Source organism: Stegodyphus dumicola, chromosome 11, assembly GCF_044657685.1.
Source record: "Stegodyphus dumicola isolate Sdum_Otavi_A_Nest chromosome 11, ASM4465768v1".
NCBI lineage: Eukaryota > Metazoa > Arthropoda > Arachnida > Araneae > Eresidae > Stegodyphus > Stegodyphus dumicola.
Genome location: NC_140778.1, coordinates 56,979,456 through 57,007,031, shown reverse-complemented (window position 1 = coordinate 57,007,031; position 27,576 = coordinate 56,979,456). Strand labels below are relative to the sequence as shown.

General features: G+C 31.5%; 1 long non-coding RNA gene across 1 annotated transcript; it reads right to left on the bottom strand.

Annotated features, from left to right (window-relative positions):
• On the bottom strand, positions 1-27,559 carry LOC146994025 (uncharacterized). The gene is made up of 4 exons (XR_015043966.1): positions 27,318-27,559; positions 27,146-27,211; positions 26,652-26,695; positions 1-256 (listed from the first exon to the last, which is right to left on the bottom strand). It is a non-coding gene; the product is annotated as an uncharacterized LOC146994025 (long non-coding RNA).
• Between the last annotated feature and the right edge of the window lie 17 nt (positions 27,560-27,576).

Below are 27,576 nucleotides of genomic sequence, written 5' to 3'. Positions count from 1 at the left end.
TGCAGTTTGTTTTAAAATTTATTAAGTTCTATAAAGAAGGCAATACAAGAACATGTCATATATGTATAAGAATTTTGGTCCTTGTTCAATAGCAAGAGGTTTAAAAAAGGAAGAGAACTTTCTGACTGGCTTCCCAATGTAATCTATATATCTTCAAGATTTTGCCATCAAGTAACTTCGTGAATTCTAAAAATTATGTCACCTGTACTTCACCAGGTAACTAGTCCTGTGTTTTAGACACCATACACTGACAATACTGAAAGAGAATTGTCATTTCATTAAGCTCCAGACTTTGAATGCTGTTGTCAACTTTGAATTAACAATTTATTTTATTAATTTGATCTGAAGTGTATGAAATCGGGAAAATTTATCTTATATTAAAATAAAAAAAGAAAAACAATATTTTTATTTGCATGCATAAAATACCTGGGCAGTTTGGAAACATACACTAAAGTTTCAGCATTTTCCTAAAATATGATTAAGTAAAAATAACCTCGACTTGACAAACAATATCCTGATTTAATGAAAAATTTCATGAATTATGTCACACTTTGATTACTATTAATTGTTTGAAATGATATTTTTGCATCCTTAATTAACAAACTTAATGACTATAGCACAGGGAATTAAAAAAAATTACTGAATTTAATTCAATGAACTTTTCATTAAGTCACTTGTGGGCAAAATTAAGAGAATTTGCAAATTATGTTTATTTTTAAGAAAAGTTTTAAATCCAAGGTACTAATTATGCCGCCAAAGAATTATGCAAATATTCAGAGTCGAATACGTAATCGTACATGTGCGTATCTGGAGAGCTATGATCATGAAAAGAATGTCAGCGCACGAGGGGTTTTCAACAATTCATTACAATACTGGATATTATTCTGCATTGTGATTGCACCTGTATATATTTGTGTATATTTGATATCTCCTTTTTTAATATCTAAATTATATTACACTTCATTTGTATTCTTATTTCATTGCCCCTTTGCTGTGTATATCAGAGACTTCGAGGATTTTTTCATCCCTCCATTTCATGTGTTCTATAACCACTAGTTGGCACCACTTTACAGTAAATCACCTATCTACGTATTGGAAAATTTTTTATCACCAGTTCGGACTAGCGTCCACTTCTGCGATGGAATCAAAGAGTTAAATGCAATGGTAGCCACAGTAATTGCTATATAGAGTTCTGCCGATTACGGTGTGTATGTATAAAGCCAATGGACTAGAAGAGTTCTCCCAGATTCCGGTAAAAACCAGTTAGTTACATGCCTGTTTCAAAGCCACGCTCGGCGATTAACAGTAGATTGTCGCCAGATCAATCAGAAGCGGAAGTAGTTAAAGAGCTCAATGTGACACCCAGTGTCGTCAGCAATTTATGGAAACAGTTTCAGGACTTTGAAAAGTTCGACCAAGATCCGCAACCAAGGTCCAAAGCCGAACAAAATCCACAACGACGACGAAGCTCACTATTTCCCTCTTTCAGCGCTGCGACACAGAACTGCTACAGATTCACAACTCTCACCTGAGCTATATGCTGCCGCTGAAATCCGAGTTTCACGGTTTACAGTTGTCTGAAGGCATCATGAGATAGGGCTGTATGCCAAAAGACGTGCCATTTGCGTTTCGCTCACTTCAATACACAGACTTCAGTGCGTGCTTTTTATACGAGCCGAGATATGCCTGGCCATTGATTCTTATTGTGTCTGCATCTTGAAAGAGCCTGGAACACGATACCATCCCTCCCCTCATCATGGGAAAGGATCATTACGGTGGTGGAGGTGTAATAGTTGGGTAGGTATTATGCTGAACGGCCCCACACACCCTTCATGTGTTTGACAAAGGCTTTCTGATTTCTATGAGGTATAGAGAAGCAATCTTAGATCGTATGTTTCAGGAGCGCAGTTGGTCCGGTGTTCCTGTTAATGGATGACAAAGCTCGTCCACATAGGGCTCAGCTGGTCAACAGTAACCTGGAAAGTGAGGATATTTGCCACCTGGCTAAACAACGCAACACCTAACTGAAATAATATATTCATATAAAGCATGTCTGGGACGCTCTTAGGAGGGCAATTTTCCCCCCTCCAAGAACCATCCTGGAGTTGAAAACTGTCTTGTTGCAGGAATGAGACCGACTGGCGTATTTCCAAGCCCTACCCCACTTTTCGAATTTTTGACGTCATGGACAAATCGACTAGTTTCGCCTGGATGGTAATAATTTTACTGTTTCTGAAATAAAAAAACTTTATTCAGATAAAATTTACTTTAATATTATTATTATTTTGGTATAGGATTATACGAAATGCTGAATACTCTAGGTACTATCGTAGTCTTCGCATAACCATTCCACATTGTATTTTGCCTTATCAATTGTATTATAAAGATTAAAGCAAAGCAAATTACTTTGTTAGAAATGTGAATGTTCTAACTGATTTTTCTTTTTTTTTATCACTTATTATTTATTTCCGCTTTGAAAACACATTCATATTTGACAAATAATTATCTCCGCTAAAAATTTTTTGATTGTTAAAAAACTATATTTGTCAGTAATGTAATAAAAACTCACTAATCTACTGCTTCATAGATCAATATAACAACGAATTCAAAATGTTTTAAAAACATTTCTTTAATCTTTAGTTTGTAGAAGATGGAACTAATGTCACAGAGAAAAAATATTTCAATAAAAAAGTTCCCCATGTTAATTCAATAGCAAAATTATTTTTATTTCAGTGAGAAATCCACTTTTAATGCTTATATAACAGAAAAATGTAACATAAGCATTTTAGAAGTTTTAAATATAAGCTAAAGGTTTACTGTACAATTTTATGTAAGAAACGTAATAATTTATTTTCATTCATTTTAAATTGGCATATTCCTTTCCAATAGATAACTAAAATTTTTGGCAAGTTAGAGACTTCACTTGAACACACAGTATTCTGTCACTTAAAATATCATTTAATTGTGCTTTTTCATTTAGAAATACATTGGAATTGAAAATACCAAAGGCAAAATGGGTCACAGATCCAACCTAATTCCTTATTTGGAAATTTTTCAAAAAAATTTCTCCCAGTTTTATCATATGTTGTTTTAAACAAGAAATCTATATTATTTTCTGTAGTAAATTTTGAAAAACATGTTTCTGTTGTTTTTGTTCAATTCTCCTTATTAGCTTAGTTTTAAAAGCTTCAATATTGGTGCTCAGTATTAAAATGCTTAGGTTTTTAGAAAATGTCTACTATGTAACTTATTTTTCCTAATTAATCATTATTAATGAATGAACTTGCTGATGTATGTTTCTTTTCCTCCAAAAATATGTAAACTATATTTCTCAAATCGAAAATACGTCTTAGTATTTTCTATGTGAAAACCAACTGACTTTGGTAATAATGTCTCATATACAGAACTTATCTCATTACATGGTATTAAAAAGAGACAACTGTTTAGGATCTTGCCCATTAATGTAATTAATTGCAGTAATAACATTGCATTTTGTGCAATTTTTTATCAATTTGCAACAAGAGCTTTTCTATGTGTCATACAGTGATGGAATATTATATGGGGAGCAATTTTCATTATTAATCCTCTTAGTCCTTTATAATTACCTGTTAATGCTGCAGCATCATTAGTACAAACTGCAACACAGTGTCTTTAGGTAAGATTATTCGTTTCAACATTTTGAATCTGTTAATAATTTCAAACATTTTCTCTGCAATTGCTTTTCCTTCCCAAATATTACAACATAAAAAATATTCTACTGCGTCATCTTCAAAATCGTATCTCAGATAAACGATGAATTGAGACATTTTTATAATGTCGGTAGTGTCATCAAGTTTTATAGTAAAGACTGGATTTTGTATTCTATAGTGTCTGATATGACAGAAATTTGGTGAGAAACGGTATCTTTTTTTTAATGCTATCGTTTTTAAATCATTAATATATTTTTCTGTATGCATAAATGATGTCATTTTAATTGCTGAAGGAAGAATGAGCGATTCTCCAATTGTATGAGGTTTTTAAATTTTTTGCAATTAAATATGAAACTTTTAAGATGCCTGTAAATCCTTCTCGGGAACTGTTGTATATTTTTTCAAAAATACATTTTAACTTTTCATGCTCTTAGCTCATTCCTTAAAAAAATTCTTCAGATTTATTTATTTAATCTTTATGTTTAGTTTCTGAGGTACTTTTCCGTTTCACTGGCGCAAATCTCGCCAAGCAGACTTTGTTGCCAACAACATACAATATACACATAAAAAATGTTAACAAACGTTAGTTCTAAGAATTTTTTATTTTGAAGGCATAAACATTTTAATATCTTTTAAATTTTTGTAAAAAGCCAATAAATAAAGGCAATAAATTTATAAAAAGACATTAAGAATTTACTGTTTTCATGGTTCAACATCCTGATTTGTCGGTTTGTATCACGTGACCCCACCTGATTTCATCTCATGTAAACTATGCTACAAAAATCTAATTATCTCATTAATTATACATTAATGACAAGTTAAATCTTAATTTGGAATACAAGTTTAAATGCAAGAATTATTTCAATTTGTACGAATAGTTTACTCAGAAATTATGTAAAACCGCAGTGCTTTACTTCGCTAGTGCATTCTCATTAGAATTGATGAATTTAACCCTTGATTTTGCCTTTTCTACATTTTCGGATGTGCCAAGTTTTCACTGCATTTAACACACAATGGATATTTATTTTCCATTAATAATACAACATGTAAAACAGTATAAAATAAACTCTTCTTGATATTTACTCAATTTTTTTTTTTTTAGAAGTAGAAAGAGAGCCAATGGATTCATTATTGTTTGCATTTTCATTAATAGTTTTTCTCTTAAAGTTTCTCATTAAAGTTTATTTGATATTGGTCCATCCATCCCGTTTCTCTTGTGAACATTGGGTATCTATTTTGGGCCATTTAACCATCATGAAAAAAACTGCAACTAAAACAAAATTGTTTTTATTATCCTTCGAGACACTACTGAATTTTTCAATACTTAGGAAATTTATGTGCTTACTTGACAACAAATTTGATTAGAAATAAGAAACATAGTTTATAAATGATGCATATTACAATTACATACAAGACACTACTAAGATAGTCGAAAAAAAACTACATCTTAGCTGCGCGTATGCAATTGCTTTGAAATTCGATGAGCTGTTTGGAAATCATCAAGCATAACACACAAATCAAGTGGAAAGCAATAAAATCAAAATTAAAATATGGAAATGTTAAAAAACATCCAAAATTCTCTTCAAATTATGTATACCCTTTATTGTCAAATAAATTTCTTTGAATTTGATGACCCCCCACAAATTTGTTTATGACACCCAGGTTTAAATTTTGTAAAAAGAACAATACAAGTTATCAATTACATTTTGAAAAAAAAAAAAAAAAGTTTCGGGTTTGTCTTCAACAGAACAGCATGCAATGGAGTATTTTCAAAATTACGGGAAAGTACGACTTATGTGAAAATTGATAAACATTGGCTGTCCAATGTGAAAAGTGAATTATGGTTTAATATGTTATGTTCATAGCTTGTGTATTTTGATTATCTAACTAAATACAGAATGATCCATTCCTTCAAACTTCTGCTGGAATAACTGCTAGAAAATCTATGCCATTTCAGATGAACAAAAAGCAAGTGTTTTATTCTTATTCAACAATTACAGTACTCTCTCTAATTACAGTATTAATAGTTACAAAGAATAAGTTAGATTATTTAACTAAAGTGCAATCAATTTTATTCCTATTTACATGAATGACGTATACCACAATGCTGTGTAGGCTGGTGACTTAGCGATGATGATTCAAAATGCATCTCTGCATTCAGACATACACTCCTTACAAGAATATAACCATGCACTGGAGTCCTAGCTTCAGCAGGTACATTTTGTTGTGCTATGCAATCTCTGTGGGTCCTAAATTCTAAAAACTTTTCCACTCCTAAATTACAAAAATTTTGCTACTTGATATTTCTGTAAATTCCAAAATTTTGTACATCTGCCATAACTGCACTGGCTGTGGCCTCAGTTATCCAATGTTTTAGCAAAATCAAATATTGTAACGTTATTTTAGACGACTTTCTTAAACTGTAGATCGCAACCCCTATCTACAGCAGGGAGTCGTAAAAAATTTTTAGTAGTTTTGGTATTTCTTAAACTTAATACAGTCAAAAGTCGTTAATCCGGACTCGTCGGGACTTCGGCGATTCCAGATTATAGATCATCAGTTTAAATCTCGTAAGATGGCATGCACAAATTTTAAAATTAAAAATATGAAACCGTATTTTAGGAAATAAAGAACAATTATGATCTAAAGGGTATCAAAATTTACAAAAAAAGAAGCTTAATATTTATTTGTTTACTTTATTAAACATTTCTTTCAATGTAAGTTGTTTCTTTTTATGTGATAATACTTTCTCTGTAATTCTATAACCAGACATAATTTCTTGTTCAGTTGAAAAGCTCCGCTGTTCAAGTCCTGTAATTGCTGTGCTGAGAATACCGACTAACTTGTCAATCGAAATTTTTTCGTTTTCACTAACCTCTCTGTCAAATTCTTCATGTCTTTATCCATTTTTTGCAGCAATTCCACTTTTTGTTTGATGGACATCGAGACATACTTTCGTTTTGTAGATCCTTTGGGAGCTCCAGAATCGGAAATTGACATAATCGAAAGTTCAAGTTTACTTTTATAAAATTGCTCTTACAGTCTGCAAAAAATAATAAGCTGCATCCAATTCGAAGATTAAGGAATAACGCAAGCATCAACATTAACTGAAATAGATAATTGTACAATTTTAGCTTATACCGTCTGTTATACATTAAACGCGCATGCGAAAACGTATTCTGCACTTGCGCACACGCATACGCGCGTGCGCGTAAAGGTCTTACGCGCACGCGTAAACGCCTATGCGCATGTGTCAACGCGGCGGATGCGCAGAAAGTTTTTAGCTTTGAGGTCCAGATTATGGGTGTCTGAATTAACGATTTTTGAGTGTATAATAATTTTACAATTACCAAATATTTTTACACAATGTATCCGAAAATAGATAAAGATAAGACAATACAGACAAAGAGAAAAACAAAAATATTTCAACGCATTCTTTTTATAATATAAATGTTCATTTTACTTGCTTTGCATGTGATGCTGTCATTTCATCTGTTACTTAATTAAAATTTTCTCATTGTTCTATGTCTTAAAATGAGAAATTAAAGATAATGACCTAAAACTGCAATATTATCTTACAGTACAAGTGAAAAAATTGAAAGTTTCACTCATGCGTGTCGGATTTTCGCAATGCTTATGGGGTCCCACAAATTTTTCATAAATATTTTGGGGTCGTGGAAAAATCTATGATAAAAAAGGATCACGACTGAAAAAAAGTTTAAGAAGCCCTGTTTTAGACCAATCAGTTTCCTGATGCAAACCAATTTTTTTGCCTGTTTTGTTTCTCAGCCGAATTATGTTTCTGTGGACATTTTTCTATATGTTTACTGTTTCAGCTGAATGGCGGGTATTTAATTATGGCAAAGCACACGAGGGCTATCTGCCTAGGGGGAGGGATGCCTTCGTGGAGGAGTTTCTAAGGGAACTGGCTCGTATACACGTTACACATGGGGAAAACGCCCATGCAGCCAGCCCGTTCGCGGGATTCGAACCTTGGACCAAACTACCAGTGTTCAGCCACTTTGCCGCTGGTGGGCCCCATTTCAGCTGAATGGAAAAACACGCTAACATGTTTCAAATGCCTATTAGGGGAAGAGGATCAAATGCCCCACATTATTATTATCTCTATTTATCTCCTGTTTCAATTCTGAGTTGAATTATGTTTTATAATAGAATTTTTCCATATTACATATTTCAGTTCAACAAAAAATCAACTTTTCAAATATTTCAAAATGAAAATGTGGGATAAATAAATATATAATTTACTTTTTTCTAGGAGTGTAGGAGTTCTTATATATGTATATAAAGAAATTTAGAACCAACTTTTCACAGAGACTAAAAAATTGAAGTTCAAATGATCTTCATTAAATCCTATAAATGTAGAATACGAATACTTTAAAATGTAAAAACTAACACGTTGCCTGCCACGCGCATTTTATGTGATTTGCCCATGATGCCAACTTGAAATTTTTATTATGCGATATATATTATGTTGAAATATCTGCAGAACATAATGTTATATATAATCATGCTTAATGCATTTTTCATGCTGGGGGTCACCGACGACCCCCAAACATCTGTATACCATTTTTGCGATTTATAATTTAAATTTTTACGATTTATTATTCTTCAAATCATTATAGTAACGATGGTACTATTTAAAAATTTATCAGTATCGATATTTATTCTAATTATGTATTTTACTATTGGTCGCATTGCCGGTGGCACCCACAGTGCTGTAGCCAAGTCATGCCGGTCACTGGTGACCCCCACAGCAGTCAACATGTTAAAATAAACCATCACAAGAAAAACCAAAAAATAGTATAAAAGAACAAGAAAGGCGAGGAATCCAACCAACTTCAACATAATATCTTCAAGAGGAGGTATGTCAAATTTAATTACATTTCCCCTTCTAGAACAAAATCCTTGCTTTTCTGTATCCAGAATCAGTTGATGAACCATTTCAATATATTTTTTATCTAATAGTTCACCCGAAAATTGTAGTCCTCCTCAAAGCGAAGGAAAATCATATTTTTCTAATCTAAAAAGAATCTTAAAAAAAAAAAAAAAAAAAAATGAAAACATGCCCTTAAAAATGTAGAAAAAATTAAAATCCTGCAGTGGAAAATCTTTGAAAGTTCAAAATAATCTTAACACAAAACTTTACTAGAACCTCTTATCAAACAGCAGTAGCAAAGGGAAATTGGGGGGGGGGGGAGGAAAATCATTAAAAATATCTTCCAATTTAAAAAGATTTTTCTAGTCTAAAAAGAATATTTGATATTCTACATTTACAGAATTTTATCAAGTTAATTTGAATTTGAATTTTTATTCTTTCTCAAAAATTGGTTCTAAATTTCTTTCTTTATATATTTACTGATCAATTTTTAGCAGCGTAATGCACGAAAATTTTTGGAAGGTTTATAATTTTTCCTATTAAAAAATTATTTTTATATACATAGTCCAAACGCATCTGTATACAGTGGAATATGTTTAACGCGAAAACACTTAAGACGAAATATCGGTTAACACGAAAGTCCCCACAAACTACAATGTATTTTCATGCATTTTGTTTCTTTTAACACGAAATAAAAATCGCTTAACATGAAAAGATATCCTTTCTGGAAATGAACAAAATATAGAAACACTGGCATCGCAGACGAGATTTAAGCTGGATGTGAAATGAAAGAGAGGTGGTTTCACATATTTCGTAGAAAAGAGGCTAATTTGGCTTTGAAATACCCTGTGACATGATCCAGTTTTGTTTATCTACGCTACTTTCGCTTTTCACTTCTACAAACATCTCATCTCTCATCAGTTAGCTTTGAAATTCGGTGAAGAGTTCATGGCAGTGCGAGTAAAAATTAGTAAGTTTGGCTCATGTTGTACTGCATGGAAATTATTTTCATTACACACAATTCTCAGAAGTATCAGATTCTTTGGCGCCAAAAGAAATAGAGAAGTAGGATATTGAAACTGAGCTGACACTTAATAAAATGTTTGAGAAAGTTTCTGTATTAATGAACTGTCCTACTGTACTATCGGAAGAATTTGTTGCGGTAGTTTATGATAATGTGTGTACAGCCCCAATTATGGTGGACAAAGTTATTTTGGAGTTTGTTCAAAGCTAAAAAAATATCATTGGTGCAGATTCTGATGATGAAAATAAAATGAATACAGTTCCTGTTCCCACATCATCCGAAATGAGGAATATCATGAAAAGTATGGACAGTTATTTAGATGCACATTCCAATGGTGAAATGAATAACAAAATGTTCAACATTGAACAATTTGATACTAAAAAAGACAATGCAAAGAAAAATATCAGATTGTTTTCCCAAAATTCAATAAATGTTTTGTTTTTCAAAAACTTGAAAATTTTGTATTAAATTCCATTAAGTTCTTGTGGATGTTTTTGTTTCATCAATTTTTATTAAATGCATGCATATATACATATCTATGTAAATAAAATGTACTCTAGTAAGCTTAATTTTGTTAAATATATGTTTTGTTTTTTAATATTCTTTAACACAAAAAAATATTTCAGTCCCCCTCAGTTTTGTGTTAAATGATTTTCACTGTATATCTACTGAAAATAAATCCCTTTCTTACATAAAATATGAATGTATGCATAAAATAACTAAATAATTGTAAAGGAAGTTTAATTAGCAACTATGAAATCTTAAAAGTTATTTGGCAGAGATTGTTGGATATAAAATTACTACTTAAAATTTTCAGATTACTGTTGTTCATATTTAAAGTCTCAATTTGCAGTCTTAATCCAAATAACAACCATTGTAAAAATCACTCGTTATCATAATCCAAAGATCAGCAGCATACATTTTTTTCAAAATCGTGCCTAATATTAAATATTGGCTTTTGATTGTCAAGTTGATGCAAATAAGATGAACTGTTTTTATGATTTTAGACTAGTAGTTTATTCTTCCATTCACTTATTACAATATTTCATTTTTCATATGCTCGACTATCCAAAATTTCAAGAGCTTTCCGGATACTTTTTTAGTTGAGTTTTTACTGTACAATCATTTCAGTATTTACATCGTCAAAATTGCACAGACACATACTTGAAGTGAATTTACTTTTACAGCTAAACACAGGAACTGGAAAACGAAAAAGTACTTAATCAGAGATTGTATTTCTTTCTCGTTCATGAAAATCAAAATTCACTACACAAACATGCAATCACACTGCACAAGCATGTATGGAAATTCTTAACACATTTAGTAATCCTGATAATTGATTACACATTTAGTAAATAAATCAGAAAATATTTTAATGTATAACAAATGAATAAAGTAGTTAAGCTTTTATAAAACAGAGCATAATACTGCAGTTACAAAGATATTTAATGTTATAAAAGTTAGGTAATTTAGTAAATTTCAGTTTTTCACCAAAGCAATGAAATCATTTGATAATTATGAAGTTCCTTGTATATCTTTATAAATGAACTTTATTGCTGTTTTAAGCAATTAAACAACTGTCCAAGTTATTTTAATACTTTTGAAATATATACACTAAAAGAAACATTTATTAATCTATTTGTCAACCTTGATTTTGGCATAAAAGTCTGCAGAATGCTTCGTAGTTGTTAAGCACACAGAGGCACTGCAATTCTTTCTTATTCCTTGATCTGAAATTTTCTGCAAGTGTTTTTTTTTTTTTTTTTTTAATTAAAATATCTGTGTTGGCACACATACAATTTTTGTATAGCGACTTCAGATGTGGATAATTTTCTCGAACACTATCGTTTGTTTTACTGGCATCGCTGAATTTTGCGATGAATGCATCACATTTATTGCCGACTAGCGTCTACATCCCAAAACGGCAACCTATGAGAGAGGCGATTCTATTATTTTCATCGGGAAGTAGGGGAGTTAGAATGGTTTTCTGAGGAATGCAACGGCAGTGAACTATATATGTTTGCTTACATTTGGAAGTTAAAAAAATTGTTAAGGTGGATTGCCTTAGTTTCTACGGTTACTTACAGGGAAATATTAGGCAGTTTTTTCGTTTTGCTGATAGAGGGCAAATAGACAATTTACCTTTATAATCCGCGTTTATCTATTTAAACTTCAGAAGATTTAAGATGAAGCGAATGTATTTAACACAACAGAACACAATCTTAAGACTTGTAAATCTTTTAAAAGACAACAGAAAATTTTTAAACGTTACTGTAAAAAATACCTTCTCTTCTAATTGTAATAAATAATGAGGTAATGCATGAATGAATTGCTAATTATATGATAACTATGCATTTATAAAACGTTTTTAATAATGAACTATCGATGTATTGTTTTTTAAAAGATTTGCAAGTCTTAAGTTTGCATTCTGTTGTGTTAAATATATTCGCTCCATCTTAAATCTTCTGAAGTTTAAATAGATAAACGCGGATTTATAAAGGTGAATTATCTATTTGCCCTCTATCAGCAAACCAAAAAAAAAAAAAAAAAAAAAAAAAAACTGCCTAATATTTCCCTGAAAGTAACCGCAGAAACTAAAGCGTGGCAATGCAGAAACGCAATTTTCTGGACTTCTTAATGTAACCAAACATCGTGCACTGCCGTTGGCGTTCCATTCTAACTTCCCTACTCCCCGATGAAAATAATAGAATCGCATCTCTCATAGGCTGCCGTTTTGGGATGTAGACGCTAGTTTTATTGCCGAGTATCACCTTCCAGATTTTTCATACTGTTAATGTATAACATCAGCAGTGAATTATTCTCCTCTTTCCTCAAATACCCTACGGCGATAAACAATAACCATTCACTAAAGATATTGCGTAAATTTCCACTCATAATAATTTAAATTGCGAAAATCTCACAATTAGCACCTAAACACACTATTCAGAATCACAATTCTTTCGAAAGCGCGCCGTAGTATTCAAAAGCGGGATACGCCGTCTTGCCAGGTGAAACTAGTCGATATCTTCGTGACGTCAAAAATTCGAAAAGTGGGGTAGGGTTTGGAAATACGCGACCGACTGCCATAGGGACTCTTCATCTGCGTCCTGTCTAGTATGCCGTCACGATACACGACCTGTCTGGCTGTAGAAAAGACCATACCTCATATTAGATCTTAAAGAGATGTTAATTTATTTTACCGATGTTTATTTAGAGCTTTATTGATAATCATGAGACATAAAATGACTTGGAATGTCACATTCCTTTCTCTGTTATAAATGTATATTCATAGCGTAATTTTAAAATAATTCATATTCAGCAATTTTAAGTTATTTACAATAAATTTGACAGATGAACTCCTGTGTAAATAGAAAGTTTAAGAAACATTAATGAAGTTCTCCTATATTTATGTCTTTATTCTAAACAACGCAACACCTAACTGAAATAATATATCGTTAGTTTCGCTTTCAATTTCAGGATAGTTCTAAAAAATTAAGTTATTTCAACTTTTTTAAAAATTAACACTATTCAGGATCTTACCTGTTTTTGAGGTGATCCTCTCTACTTCTCAAGGTTCCATATGATTTCGATCTTGTGCGAAAGTGATTTTCAGTACCGATATTAGTCTTAGACATATTTTGTTCTTTTCAGAGATGGACGCAACTAGAGAGTTTACTGCATTTTGTTTTATTCCGTCACAAATAAGGTGATGAACGATTTCATCACGTTTAAATATTTGTGAATGATTTCATGTTATGCCCTGTTAATTAAATAAAGGGAAACTTTTTTAAAATTATTTCGTGGGATATTTGAATATGATGCAAATGTTATGCCATTTTTTTAATCATATTTAAAGACAATATCCACATTTTTTTTTTAAAGCTAACTTTTAACAGTTACCGTTATTGAATCTAAGAATCTCTAGAAACTATGCATTTTCGTCTCACAAATATAATAAATAATGTAACTGTTCAATAACAGACTGACAATACTTTTTATAAATTTTAAATAATTCGTACATTTATCAGTTAACTAGATTTTTAAATCGCTATAATTTAAACACATTTTTTTAATATGCTTGCCACTTTTTTCATTTTTGGCATTGCGAACCTGGTATAGAACATTATTCGAATTATCGAAAACAGTTTTAAAAAATTATATTTGAGAATGCAGGTCATGATATAAAGAATTATCGCATTTGGCCTTTGCCTGTTCTCATGACTAGCACGTCCAGCTGTCATGAAGACCAAACATTAGCTTATTCTAGCTGATTTTTTATGGCAGTTTATGTAGCACCGATGTGCGTAATAAAAAAACTGCCTACTAAATTATTCATAAGTCAAATGAAACAGTTTACACAGTTCTTTTTAAGCTGTACAGATATTAAACTATCCACGATTAGCTAAAAAATTATTTTATTTTAGTAATTGAGTTTTTACATGCACTTTAACACATTGACTGCCATGTACATCATCGATGATTCATAGCGGCCTTACTTTTCGGAGCCATGCTCATCGAGTGTGACTCAAATTTTGTATTGTTTAAAGCTGTGTGAGTCATCGGTGCTTCACAAATGGATCAATTTATATGGTTAAAATTATTTCTACATTCAGAAAGTTGTTCATATTCTTGGTTTCGGCTTCTGGAAGCTTTTTTTTTCATAGATTATTATCTGATTTTAATATAGATTTTGCTGCAATAAGTAATCCTTATTTATGAAGTAAAACAACGAAGTTATAATTAAATGGGATTGTGTTGTTTATTGAAAGAATACAAGACTAGCGATATTTTTTAAGATGTTTACACATTCACTAAGTTATTTATTTTTGGTTATGTATTATGTTTTATTATTTGTATTGTAATACAGTATTTGTCTAATTTTACCAATTTTTCCTATTGAGACATAGAACTCTTGTGTTAATTTACAATGAACTGAAATGTAACAAATTTATTGTTTAAAACCTGTTATTTGTTTATCTATTTATTAAATATTCATAAAAATATATTCAGATTAGGTACTGAACTGATTTTTAGGATAAAGGAGACACGAAACCACTAGAATTAAAAAAAAATGATCCGACAGACTATTTTACCAGATTTTGCTGTGGCACTGTGGTAAATAAAGATTACACACCCACGTGTTAAATAAAGATTCTTTCTAAGAACCCTAAAAAACTTTGATTTTAGAAAACAATTATGTCCGTGAAGTATTAGCAAATTTGTTATATATATTTATAATACCGCTGCCATGGCATGCGAGTCCCCAATGAAATATATCATTATTTCGCTCTTTATTATCCATTAAAATGGGGGTATCGCCTCAACCAGAGGTTCATTGTAGCCCAAATCAGTCTGTAGAGTTCCAAAAAAAAAGGTGAATTTGAAGATTTAATAATGTCCTTATTCTTCAGAAACGCAATTTGGGTACAGTAAAATTAAATTCTTTAAAGTTGCACAGTAAACACCACGTGATGCGAGGTGGCCAATAGCGAGTGAAGGAGTCATAAGACCGCGAACTAAAATTTTCTCTGAAAGCAAAGTCTTTGTTTAAAACACTACACAGTACTAAATAAATTCTTGGTTAAATGAAAATAATAAGTAAGAAATATAAGTTGCAATCAAAGTCCATAAGCTTTGTGCATAACGTAAACTGATCATGAGTAATAAAGAGTAATAAGATACGTAAAATAAGAAGAAATAAAAGATATACACTGTACACTACCACCATAATGCATTATGATGTATAGTTCGCGGTCTTTTATCTGTGGGTTCTTTAATGGCTAGTTATTGTGAGTTTTTCAGTTTTTCAAAGAAGTTGTGTGCTGTAGTTAGTATTTGATCATGAATCGGGAGAATATTTAAATTCTTATGGATTTGTGCGTTCCGCACAAACCAAGGGGCATTTGTTATGCTACGGAAAATCTTATTAGGTAAGACGTTTTTTTTCTAGCGTTCAGTTTATCCGGCAGTTGCCCATGCAGGAACTGCATAGAGTAGAATTGGTGTGATGAGAGTGATATAAAGATTTCTCTTAGTATTCAGATTTAATTTAGATTTCCTTCCAAGCAGGGAGTAAAGAGACATAAATGCTGCATTAGCTTTATTGATGGTATACTGGATATGGTCCTTGAAATTTAAAGCTTTCTCGACGTACACTCCTAGGTATTTATATGAACTTGCAACTGGAACAGATGAATTATCTATTTTAATATTGGAATTAACTGGAAAATTTTTTCTGTATCTGCGATATAAAACAACCCAACATTTATCTGCGTTAAGTTTAATTTTCCAAATTTCACAGTATTTGTTGATTAGATTAGCTTGCATTTGGAGTTTGTCAAGACCATTTTGTGGATTTCTAGAGCTGGTTAAGATAACTGTATTGTCCGCATATTTATAAATACTTGAGTGTAGTGGGACAGGCATGTCATTTATAAAAATATTAAAATATTTCGGTCCTAAAACAGACCCTTGAGGGACGCCTCGGAAAATCTCTTTCTTGATGAGAGAATTTCTCCACATCTTTACTTGAAACGTGCGACGGTAGAGATAAGAGTAGTTTAAGTTTAATGAAGCTATTAGGCAGAAGGAAATTTGACAATTTGTGGAGTAAGCCAAGCATGCCAGACTCGGTCAAATGCCTTCTCAAAATCGAGAAAGCATGCTGCTACACCATTCTTTTTTCTAAATTCTTGGGCGATAAATTCTACCAGGTGGAGTATCTGATAAGTAGTACAGTGTCCCTTTCGGAAACCAAATTGGTTCCTATCAATGCCAATTTGGTAAGTCTTGTACTGATGACACGTTCAAAAACTTTGCAGAGAGCCGGTACCAGGCTGATGGGTCTATAATTTTTGGCATATTTAAGGTCTTTTCCAGGTTTCAAGATGTTAATAATTATTGAATGCTTCCACTGAGAGGGAAAATAGCAGTGACGAATGCATGCGTTGAAAATATTGGTGATAAGTACTATACATCTGTTAGGCAGTGCCTGTAGCCCTTCATTTGAGATATTATCAAAGCCTTGGCTTTACGTTTTTTGATAATTTAGAGGCTTTTAATTCTGATAGCATTTTCGCCTCCTCTGTTGTGGGGTCTATCCTCTCTGATAACCATGAATTCTGAATCTGTCACAAGCTCGAAGATGTGTTTCATTGACTAACATGACATCAGTGTCATGTTTTTGGAGGTCGGAAATCGGAGATCATCATTCGTTAAGTGGTGTTCAAGCCAAAGGCATTTACCACTACATGTTTATCCATCCCCTAAGGACCTGTAAAAGTTATTTTTGGAGGTAAGAGATGAGCTGAGGTTGTTGCTTACGGATACCGTTAGCATTGAAGAAATTAATTTTTATAAAGCTTTTGGTAGCTAAAATAAGATTAGGAATATTATGAATCGGCTTAAAATTTATAATCAATATTTGACAGATAATCAACAACGGCCATGCCGACCTCAATTTTTCAAATATTCCTTTAGCATTTTTAAATTTTTAGAAGAAATCTTTAATTTGTAACTTTAACCTCTCATAAAATCCTAATTGGCTAGATCCTTTCGGTTGGTTTTCATCTCTGGATGATTGTTGCCAGGCAGGACTACGTTTAGGGATCTCCTTCGGATTGAGCGCCTGGAAGAAATCTTTACCTCTCATAAAATCCTAATTGGCTAGTTTTTGATCCTTTCGGTTGGTTTTCATCTCTGGATGATTGTTGCCAGGCAGGACTACGTTTAGGGATCTCCTTCGGATTGAGCGCCTGGAATTCGTTTTTGTCGTAATGGAATTGATTCTTCATCGCTTCTATTTTGGCTTTAATTTCTTCAATCTGTTTCTGTATATTAAATGGGTGCTCATGGCAACCTTTAAAAGAAGAAATGTGATCTGCTCTGCAGAGGGCACAGACTGGAGGTTTATCTTTATCATTTGGGAGCAAGTATAGGTCTCGTGAGGTTTTGCACATTTTAAACAGCATGCTTTGTATTTGCGGCGATCCCGTGTATGCCCGTACCGCTGGCACTTATGGCATTGCATGGGGCCAGGGCGAGATTTGTAAGGTTTCCACGAACACGTCGAGTCCTCTTAATTTCTTTATGTCATATATAGCTTTACCTTCTTTATTGCGGGTGCATTCAGCTAAGTATACAGGTAAATGGATAATTTTCCCCTCAATAACATGAGTGATTTAACGGTTTTTTGGATGGGTATTTCCATTTCTTTTATTTCAGATTTGATACGTTCAATATCAGCAGTCTTTGGCAGTTTCTCGATGTTCATTTTAAAAGTATGGTAGGGAAGTTCAAGTTTATCTAAAAAATCAGTGAGCATTCTGTAATGTTCAGAGTCGTAAACTCTGATGGTAAGAGTTCCACCGGATAAATTTCCGCGGAATTTTTTGATTTGTAACTTTTCTTCAATAGCATCTTTTAATTTGTTCCAGTCGCCTGCAAAGTCGGCTAGGACAGTGGGAGGGAGATAAAATCACCCTGCTCGTTAGTAGAATCCATATTGTTTTAGAGATTTAATTCCTGGAATTTGTTTTTCTGTGCTGGCTCATTAACCTCTGCGTTTGAATTGTGTGTTTATGTGTTATGCGAGGTGTAGTAAAACTTTCTTTATCCGTTATGTTTTTCTTACGCTTAATTTTAGCGTTAGTAGATTCGGTAGATTTATTAGTTTCCATGGTAGCTGGGAGTAATTAGTGGGTTCATCCTCAGTTTGAGTTCAATAACGTACTGGCTTAGTGCTGCGATTTGATTTTTGAGATCATTAAGATAAGCTAATTATTCCTCGGACTGATTGGGAACATCTCTAAGTGAGTAATATTCTTCCTCTAGTTTTTGCATAATAAGCATAAGATTAGATGGACGTAATTCTATAGTATGATTTAAACACCATTCCTCGGTTCTTCTGAAAGCCTCCTCTCTCTCCATGATAATCTGTTGATCCATTCACCTAACCAAATGGCTAAGATTGAATGAAAAACATACTTCTGGGACTTAATAACCCTTCTGTGCTGTTATATTTATTTTGTGCTCCAGCAAAATCTTGTTTACAAGCAGGTTACATTATAACATAAAAATCAACTTGTGTTAAGAATCACTGAAATGTCTCATCGTACGTACCAGGACCACCAGTATGCCTGATTGCGATCAATTTTCCCCCTTCAATCTTCTACGAGATTTTCCTTCTCCTGAATGAACTACTACAAGTGCCACTTCAGCATTACTAGATAGAGCCGAAGGTATCATATGGCCAAAAAAATTACGTTCTGCTCAATTTATTTGTAAAATAAGGTGGAAAGGTGGGAAAGAGCACATGTGGTGTAATTTTCTTTAATTACCATAAAGAAATCACATATAGTGCAGTCAAATTGTCTTTCTACTATGACATTAATGTAAATTATTTTAAGATATGAAGTCTAACATATCGTATGTCTTTAAAAGTTCTTATGCCTTATGTAACTGCCAGCCATTTAAACATATATACTTGCACTTATAAACATGTTTTGAATAAGACAAATATTCATGTTTTTGTATTTTTAAATTTAAAATATCAGTTTTAACTCATGAAATTATAAAACCTATGAAATTAATTTTGTAACACTTGCATTCTTTGATTTTATTTCAAAATATCAGTTAATAATAATCAGTAGAATGACTTTTCTTTCACATGTACTATTGTTCATTATTTTGAAAAAAAAAAAAAATTAGTCTAAGCGTTTTTGGTTAAAAAAAGATATTCAAAATGTTTTCAAAATGAACTCATATAAGTATTCGAATACTTTGAAGGAAGATTCAATAAAAAAATAATTAATAAAATAACGGGACATTCAATACTCATAATGGTTAGATATCTTTTAGCTAAAGTTACACTTTCACATGCATTTATCTATATTTTTTGAGTAACTGTTGTTCCATTCATACATGTTCAATATGATTTAAGTCTGAAGACTAAATGAAGGAAGAAGTTGTGATAACTTCCGGACAGTTGTATGAAAACCACATGTGAACATTTAGGGCTGTATGTTTAGAATCATTATCCTGATAAAACATGAATGTATTTTGCATTCCAATTTTCTTGCATATGCTTTCAAATTTTCATAATAGTTATATACTGATCTATATAATTTTCCACTATAAATGATACAAGATTCTAGTAAAATTAGCTGCCTTTGGTATCTAGAATACTTGAGAATTGTGTAGCGACTATATTTAACTTGAGACCATTTATAGTTGGCCAATCCTCGGCTTACATGAAGTCTCCACTTGGGCTTTAACTTAAGATAGAAAATAAGAAACTAATGCTAACTAACTAAAAACTAGAAAAAGCTGTACAGAAATAACTAACAGAGTTGGCCCTTAATTAAACCTCACTGGCAAATACTAACAGCCACATAACAATACGGCTGAACGTAGTAAGATTTAGCTTAAAGCAATGACAATGGCCAGAAAGGAAGACATGCATTACTAAGCTCTTCCATGGAAGTAACTTCCGTAGAAGAAAAAAAATTGACGTGGTCATTATTTTTCCCTGAGACTTCTTATTAAATACTGGTTCCACCTCGTTTATATAAAACGAGATTTTGAAAATTCATTTTGGTAGGGAGTTGTAGGTGGGAAACAAAAAACAAAAATAAAATAAAATAAAATAAAATAAAAAATAAATAAATAAATAAATAAAATAAAATAAAATAAAAATACAGGAAAGCTGTTAAAAAAAAAACTTACAAAGGTAAATTTCCCATTCCAGGAGCAGCGAGAAATATACAAACCATTTTGCTTCCAACTTCGTGCTTAACAGTATGCAGAACCATATTTAGACTTAATAAGGTCCTAAGCTATTTGAGATATGGGGCCCTTTATAAGTCTGTTATACAGTACAAAGTCCGTAATCCAGACTCGTCGGGACTTTGGCGATTCCGGAGTATAGATCATCAGTTTAAATCTGGTATGATGGCATGCAGAAAATATACAATTAAAAATATGAAACCATAATTTATGGAATAAAGAGCAATTATGATCTAATCCGTATCAAAATTTACGAAAAAAAGCTTACATTTCTTTCAATGAATAGCCACAAAATATAATAACTACAGTCAAAAGTCGTTAATTCGGACACCCATAATACGGAATGATCTATAATCCGGACCTCGAAGCTGAAAACTTTCTGCGCATGCGCCGCGTTGGCACATGCGCACAGGCGTTTTACGTGTGCGCGTAAGACCTTGACTACTGCGCATATGCGTGTGCGCAAGTGCAGAATACATTTTCGCCTGCGCGTTTAATGTATAACGGAATTATCTAATTATCTATTTCAGTTAATGTTAATGATTGCGTTGTTCCTTAATCTTCGAATTGGATCCCGCTTATTATTTTTTGCAGACTGTAAGAGCAATTTTATAAAAGTAAACTTGAACTTTCGATTATGTCAAATAGAATTTCCGATGCTGGAACTTCCAAAGGATCTACAAAACGAAAGTATGTTTCGATGTCCAACAAACAAAAGTGGAATTGCTGCAAAAAATGGATAAAGACATGAAGAATGTGACAGAGAGGTTAGTGAAAACGAAAAAATTTCGATTGACAAGTTAGTCGGTATTTTCGGCACAGCAATTAACGGGACTTGAACAGCGAAACTTTGTAACTGAACAAGAAATTATGTGTGTTTATAGAATTAAAGAGAAAGTATTATCACATAAAATGAAGCAACTTAAACAACTTACATTGAAAGAAATGTTTAATAAAGTAAACAAATAAATATTAAGCTTTTTTTTTTGTAAATTTAATACCCTTTAGATCATAATTGTTCTTTATTTCATAAATTACAGTTTCATATTTTTAATTTTAGAATTTCTGCATGCCATCTTACGAGATTTAAACTGATGATCTATAAACCGGAAAAATCGATAATCCGGAATCGCCGAAGTCCCGACGAGTCCGGATTAACGACTTTTGACTGTACTACTGAAATATAAATGAATTTTTCTATAAAAAATAAACCTTTATTTAAACCTCAGGTTCTTAAAATACCATTTGAATTTTACCTACAACCAAGAACTAAGTCTGCTCTAGGAACAGGATTTAAAAATTTAAAAACCTTGCTCCACAGAACATCCCAGCTGGTTTTTATTTTTTATTTTTTTATTTATTTTTTTTTTTGAAATAAAATACCAAGTATTTTCCTGTGATAAGAGATAACATATCATCATTACAGTCATTAAAATAACTCTGATTTTTTTTCTATTATGTCATTCACATTTAATGATTTGAGTTCAACTTAATTGCAAAACAAATATTAGATACTTATGCTTAAAACAGAACTCTTAGTATCTAAGCCTGAATTTAAACCAAAGTTTTCCTAAAACAACTACACTAATGATTTTAAAAATACTGATAATTCTTATATTGATTTAAGAATGTATAAAATGGAAAATTTATTGGAATACTGAATGCATAATTCACTTCAATACATAATTTATCTTTTTTTAATATGTTACATTATTTCAAAAATTCATATATACAGTTTCATTTTTTTAAAAGTATGTACTATACTTAATGATCTCAAATGATGTTGAATTTTAATGATGGCTGTTAAATTTTTCAGTCAGTTGTACACTTCTATCAGAAGCAAAAATGTTTTATTTACTACATTCCACTCTTTTGTAGTTCTTTGAATACTGTAGTATATATATTAATAAAACAATTTGAAGGACCAAAGTCCATAGCTATCCTATAACAGTTAATATGCATGTATGATACAAGCTCTTGATCATCCAAGGTGACCTTGGTGTATATTACTTTGAATAATCAGTCTATCATATAAAAAAACTGAAATTTATTAATTCTTGAAATTATTCTTAGCATAAAGAATATCAAAATTTTCTCAGTATCTTGCACAGAAGATCACCCACCCTGTGAAATTCCTAAACAAATATGAAGTTAACTGAATAATATTACTACAAACTGAACATAAATTTCAGAAGTTTTCCCCCACCAAAATATACTGAGGAATGGTTACTTGCCATTTTATTTACCATGTTCACATTCTAGGCGCCTAAATAAATGTAATGAATTAATAGAAAAATCAAATTAAAATTCAGTTCAAATTTACATGGACTAGATTTTCGAACTATTTGAAATTCAATTCTGTTGTAAAATATATTAACATTTCATTCTTATATTCTCTGGCTAATTCCATTTTTTAAATCTTCATATAAAAATTTAGAAATGACTACAGATTAAGACAACTCTGACCAAATGAAACAGAATTTAAAAATTCTGAAAATCACTAGAGATTGAGGGAATGGAATTTGCCCAATTTAAGTTTAATTAATTAAATACATTCCATTTATTTCTGAGAAACATTTTCCTTTGTTAAGACTAAAAATTAAAAAAGGAGAGTAGGCAGCAATGAATTATTCTTCAATATCAAAATGTCCTAATTTCCATACTGGCTTTAGTTATCTATTAAATGAAAGTCCACAGGAGACATTCAGATAAATTTCTAAAATTACTACACTCAAAAGTCTTTAATCCGGACTCGTCGGGACTTCGGCGATTCCGGATTACAGATCATCAACTTAAATCTGGTAAGATGGCATGAAGAAAACATAAAATTAAAAATATGAAAACTTAATTTATGAAATAAAGAGCAATTATGATCTAAAGGGTATTAAAATATACAATAAAAAATTATTTATTTGTTTACTTTATTAAACATTTCTTTCAACGCGCGCATGCATAAAGAATACATTATGCATAGTCAAAATTAGAAAATTGCAATCAGAAAACTATTTGATGTGTATCCGTAATATAACTTCGAGAAATTTGATTAAATCATAATCAAAAACGGAGTACATTGAGATGAAATACTACATTTAGTAAGGAATTATAAGCCGAATAAAATAAAAACATCTGCCCTGAATATAAGGATAGTGCTGACAGATCAACTTCCTGTTCATTGTGCGCCGTGATGTCCCCCCCCCCCCCGGCAGAGAGATGTAAAATTGATAAACAGATTTGGGAATGGTCAGAGAAACAAAGGATATGCCTTTATACATTTTTTTGCAGCAATTCCACTTTTTGTTTGATGGACATCAAAACATGCTTTCACTTTGTAGATTCTTCGGCAGCTCCAGAATCCGAAATTCTTTTTGACATAATCTAAAGTTCAAGCTTACTTTTATAAAATTGCTCTAACAGTCCACAAAAAATAATAAGCCGGATCCATATAGAAGATTAAGGAACAACGCAATCTGCAACATTAACTGAAATAGATAATTAGATAATTTTAGCTTAGCTTATACCGTCCGTTATACATTAAACGCGCATGCGTAAATGCATATGCACATGCGCAGAAAGTTTGTAGCTTTGAGGTCCAGATCATTTCGGATTATGGACGTCCAGATTAAAGACTTTTGACTGTATTCTTATAATAGAAAAGGGATGGTCACTGTATGCTGCAGAAAAGCTTCTCGAACAGAAAGGTGATGATAAAGAAAAACTAAGTTATTTTATGAACTTGAGCATACTCGCTACAGCCACACTTGGAAATTTTCATTTTTTGGGGGTTAAAAATCTATTATCACCTGTGCCACTAAAACGAAAGGTAAAGTTCAATAGGACAATTTTTTACAGATAACAGCAAGTTTAACGAATTAATCAAATGAAAGAAAATCCAGAATGACTTAAAATTTACACACATGCTCAGACACTCATACCCAGAATTAAAAAAAAAAATTTTTTTTGTCAATAATGAAATTCTGAATTTAGTTTCAGTATTGCATGATAATCAAAACCAACACTTAAATGTCACTAACAATTTAATGAACTTTTGTCATTATGCAGAATGATACTAGCACAGCTAGAACACACTGATTTTTACTTGAAAGAAATGCTCAAATTTTTTTAGTATGATTAGTCTTCATACTAAAAAAATGCTGGATAAATAGCTCAACCACCATACTCAAATAAAAACTGGTATTTATTGGAAACTTGCCTTTACTAGAAAATCCAAGAGCATAGCCTTTATACTTTAATATCATAAATTACATGAAATAAATAAAACTATAAAAAACTAAATTCCATATTTATTCAAATTGGTAGGACCATCTGCTACTACTTTTTTTATACTAAAAACAAATAATTATTAAATGATACACATGGCTGGAAATTTATGAATACAGCAAATAACTAGTAATCAGTAGTTAAGGTCAAACATTTCACCAATCTGTTTAAGCCTTGAATTTACCAATAATGATAATATAATTAAGGCCTTTTTACGAAAAGTTAACTTCTATGCAATCAAATAAAGCATGTTAACCTGCAAAACAAGGCACAGAAGTCAAACTTGAAATCTGAAAAATAGCAAGACTTTTGGGAGAAAGTAGAGATGCTTTGCCAAAAATGGTACAACAGATGCCAAACGGAATATCTCCGCTGGTAACCTTTTACGCTCATCTTCAAAACATATCACAGCCATTTTTTTTTATCAGATTGTTTCTTTCCAGTGGTGTAGCTAGGATTCCAGCGCCCGGGGACAACTGAAGAATTTACGCCCTTTTCTATGTGTCAAGAATGCTAAACATTCATTAAAAAATTTTGTAGCATTAATTTGGTGCCCCCTGGATGCTGCGCCCGGGGACAGATGTCCCCTCTTGCCCCACCCTAGCTACGCCACTTTTTCTTTCAATACTGGCATACAATTAAATAGAATTTTTACCAGAAAGTTCAATTTTATGCCCTAATGCCATTCGCGGTATTTAAGTCAATTAGGATGCAATCACACAGCTCAGCAAAGGCGAAAATATAGAAAAGATAAAATCAAGGGTTAAATTCATCAATTCTAATGACAATGCACTAGCAAAGTAAAGTACTGGGTTTTACATAATTCTTAAGTAAGCTATTCGTACGAACTGAAATAATACTTGCATTTTAACTTGTATTCTATATTAAAATGTAACTTGAAATTATTGTAGATAATTACTGAATCATTGAGAGAATTAGATTTTTGTAGCGTAGTTTGAGCAAAGAATTACGTGAAATGAGATCACTTGGGTTCACGTGATACGAACCTGCGAATCAGGATGTTGTACCATGAAAGCATAGTAAATTCTTAAATTAATATTTTTTAAAAAATTTATTGTCTTTTTACAAAACTTTAAACGATATTAAAATGTTTATGCCCTTAAAATAAAAAAAATCTTAGAACCAACATTTTTTGACAATTTTTATGTGTATTATGTGTTGTCGCCAATAAAGTGCGCTTGGCGAGATTTGCGCCGGCGAAACAGAAAAATACCATACTGATTTATACAGAAATATTTTAATGCCTTTATTTTTTAAATTGCTTCCAAATGAATTCGTTCTTAATTATATCCAAAAAAATTAAAGATTAAAATTGCGATTTAAAAGGTCTACCAGACTTTTCGAGAAATGAAATACCTAGCAGAGAATGCACAGCTTATGTTAATTATAATTCTGAAGAGAAATTCTTGCAATTAGAAAAGCCACTACCTACTAATTGAAACCTTTTCCCAACTGCGATATTTTAAGTTTAGAAATGAAAAGGCAGATGTTATTTATGTCTGGATAAAAGGTACAGAGTTAAAAACTGCAAGCAAAAAGTAAAATTAGCTTCTATAATTAACAAACATTCGAAAGTGAATTGTTGGGCATTAAAATAACACAAACAAGAACTAATTATCATACTTATTCAAAAAAGGTAGAAAGAGCAAATTCTATATAGACTAAATAAAAATAATATTCACAAGAAAAGTACACAGCAAAAATGGATGAGAAAAATACACATGTAAGAATAAATTTTCAAACTGATATGTATTCAAAAGAACTGCATGACGAACAGCAACAACGAACTAGCTACACACAGAAATGGCATTTTTCTTGAATCATTAAATTTGGCACATAATCAGATAAAATAAAAATTTTCACACGTAAAAGGCAGAATTTTATCCTAGAATATAATAAAAAATTCAGTAATTAAGATCAGAAAATCTTTTACCAATCTGTTAGGACAAGAACTTACCCGCATTAGTTTTAATGAATATTCTCAACAAATCGCATCTTAATCTGTCAAATAAACTGTGTTAATATGCAAAACAAGATATTAAATAATACAAACAAAAATTGACATATTTATTCAAAAAAGGCATAAAGAAGAACAATTTTTACGCAAACTAAGTAAAAAGGGCATATTTACTTGAAATTTTATCAAAAATTTACCAGCACAATAAAAAGAGACATGGAGGGGAAAAAAATAAAAAAACAAGAATTAATTTTTATATCTACTCAAAAAAAAAAAAAAAATGCAGAATGAGCAGCAGCAACACAAAACAAAGTAGACAATTAAAAATAGTAATTTTAATGAATCGATCATTAATAATGAAATTCTGGGCATATACCACATAATCAGAGATAAAGTACAAATTTTTATACATAAACAGCAGATTTTATCCTACAATATGATTCAGTAATTAAGAGCAAGTAATATTTTACCAATTTGCTAGACCAAGATCTTACCATCATTGGTTCTAATGCATTTTTCAACAAACAGCATTACACATCTGTCAAATAAACTGCATTAATCTGCAAAACAACACATTAAAAGAATACAACTAATTAACACATTGTCTCAAAAAAGGCATAACGAAGAGCAACTTCTACACAAATTCAGTAAAAATGGCACATTTACTTGAAATATCCTCAATCAAAAGTTTACTAGTAAAGCTTTTACATGTGTTAGAATTTTCGTGGTTACTTAAAAAAAATGGAAACAGTAATCTCTACACGACCTAAATGAAAATGGCGCATTTATCTAAAAACACGGTAATCGGCCAGAAATCTACCAGCACATAAAACAGAAAATGAGCATGAAAAAATATACGCATGCAAAAATTACTTTTAATATTTAATAATAAATATAAGATATAAAGCAAACACTTACCAGAGAA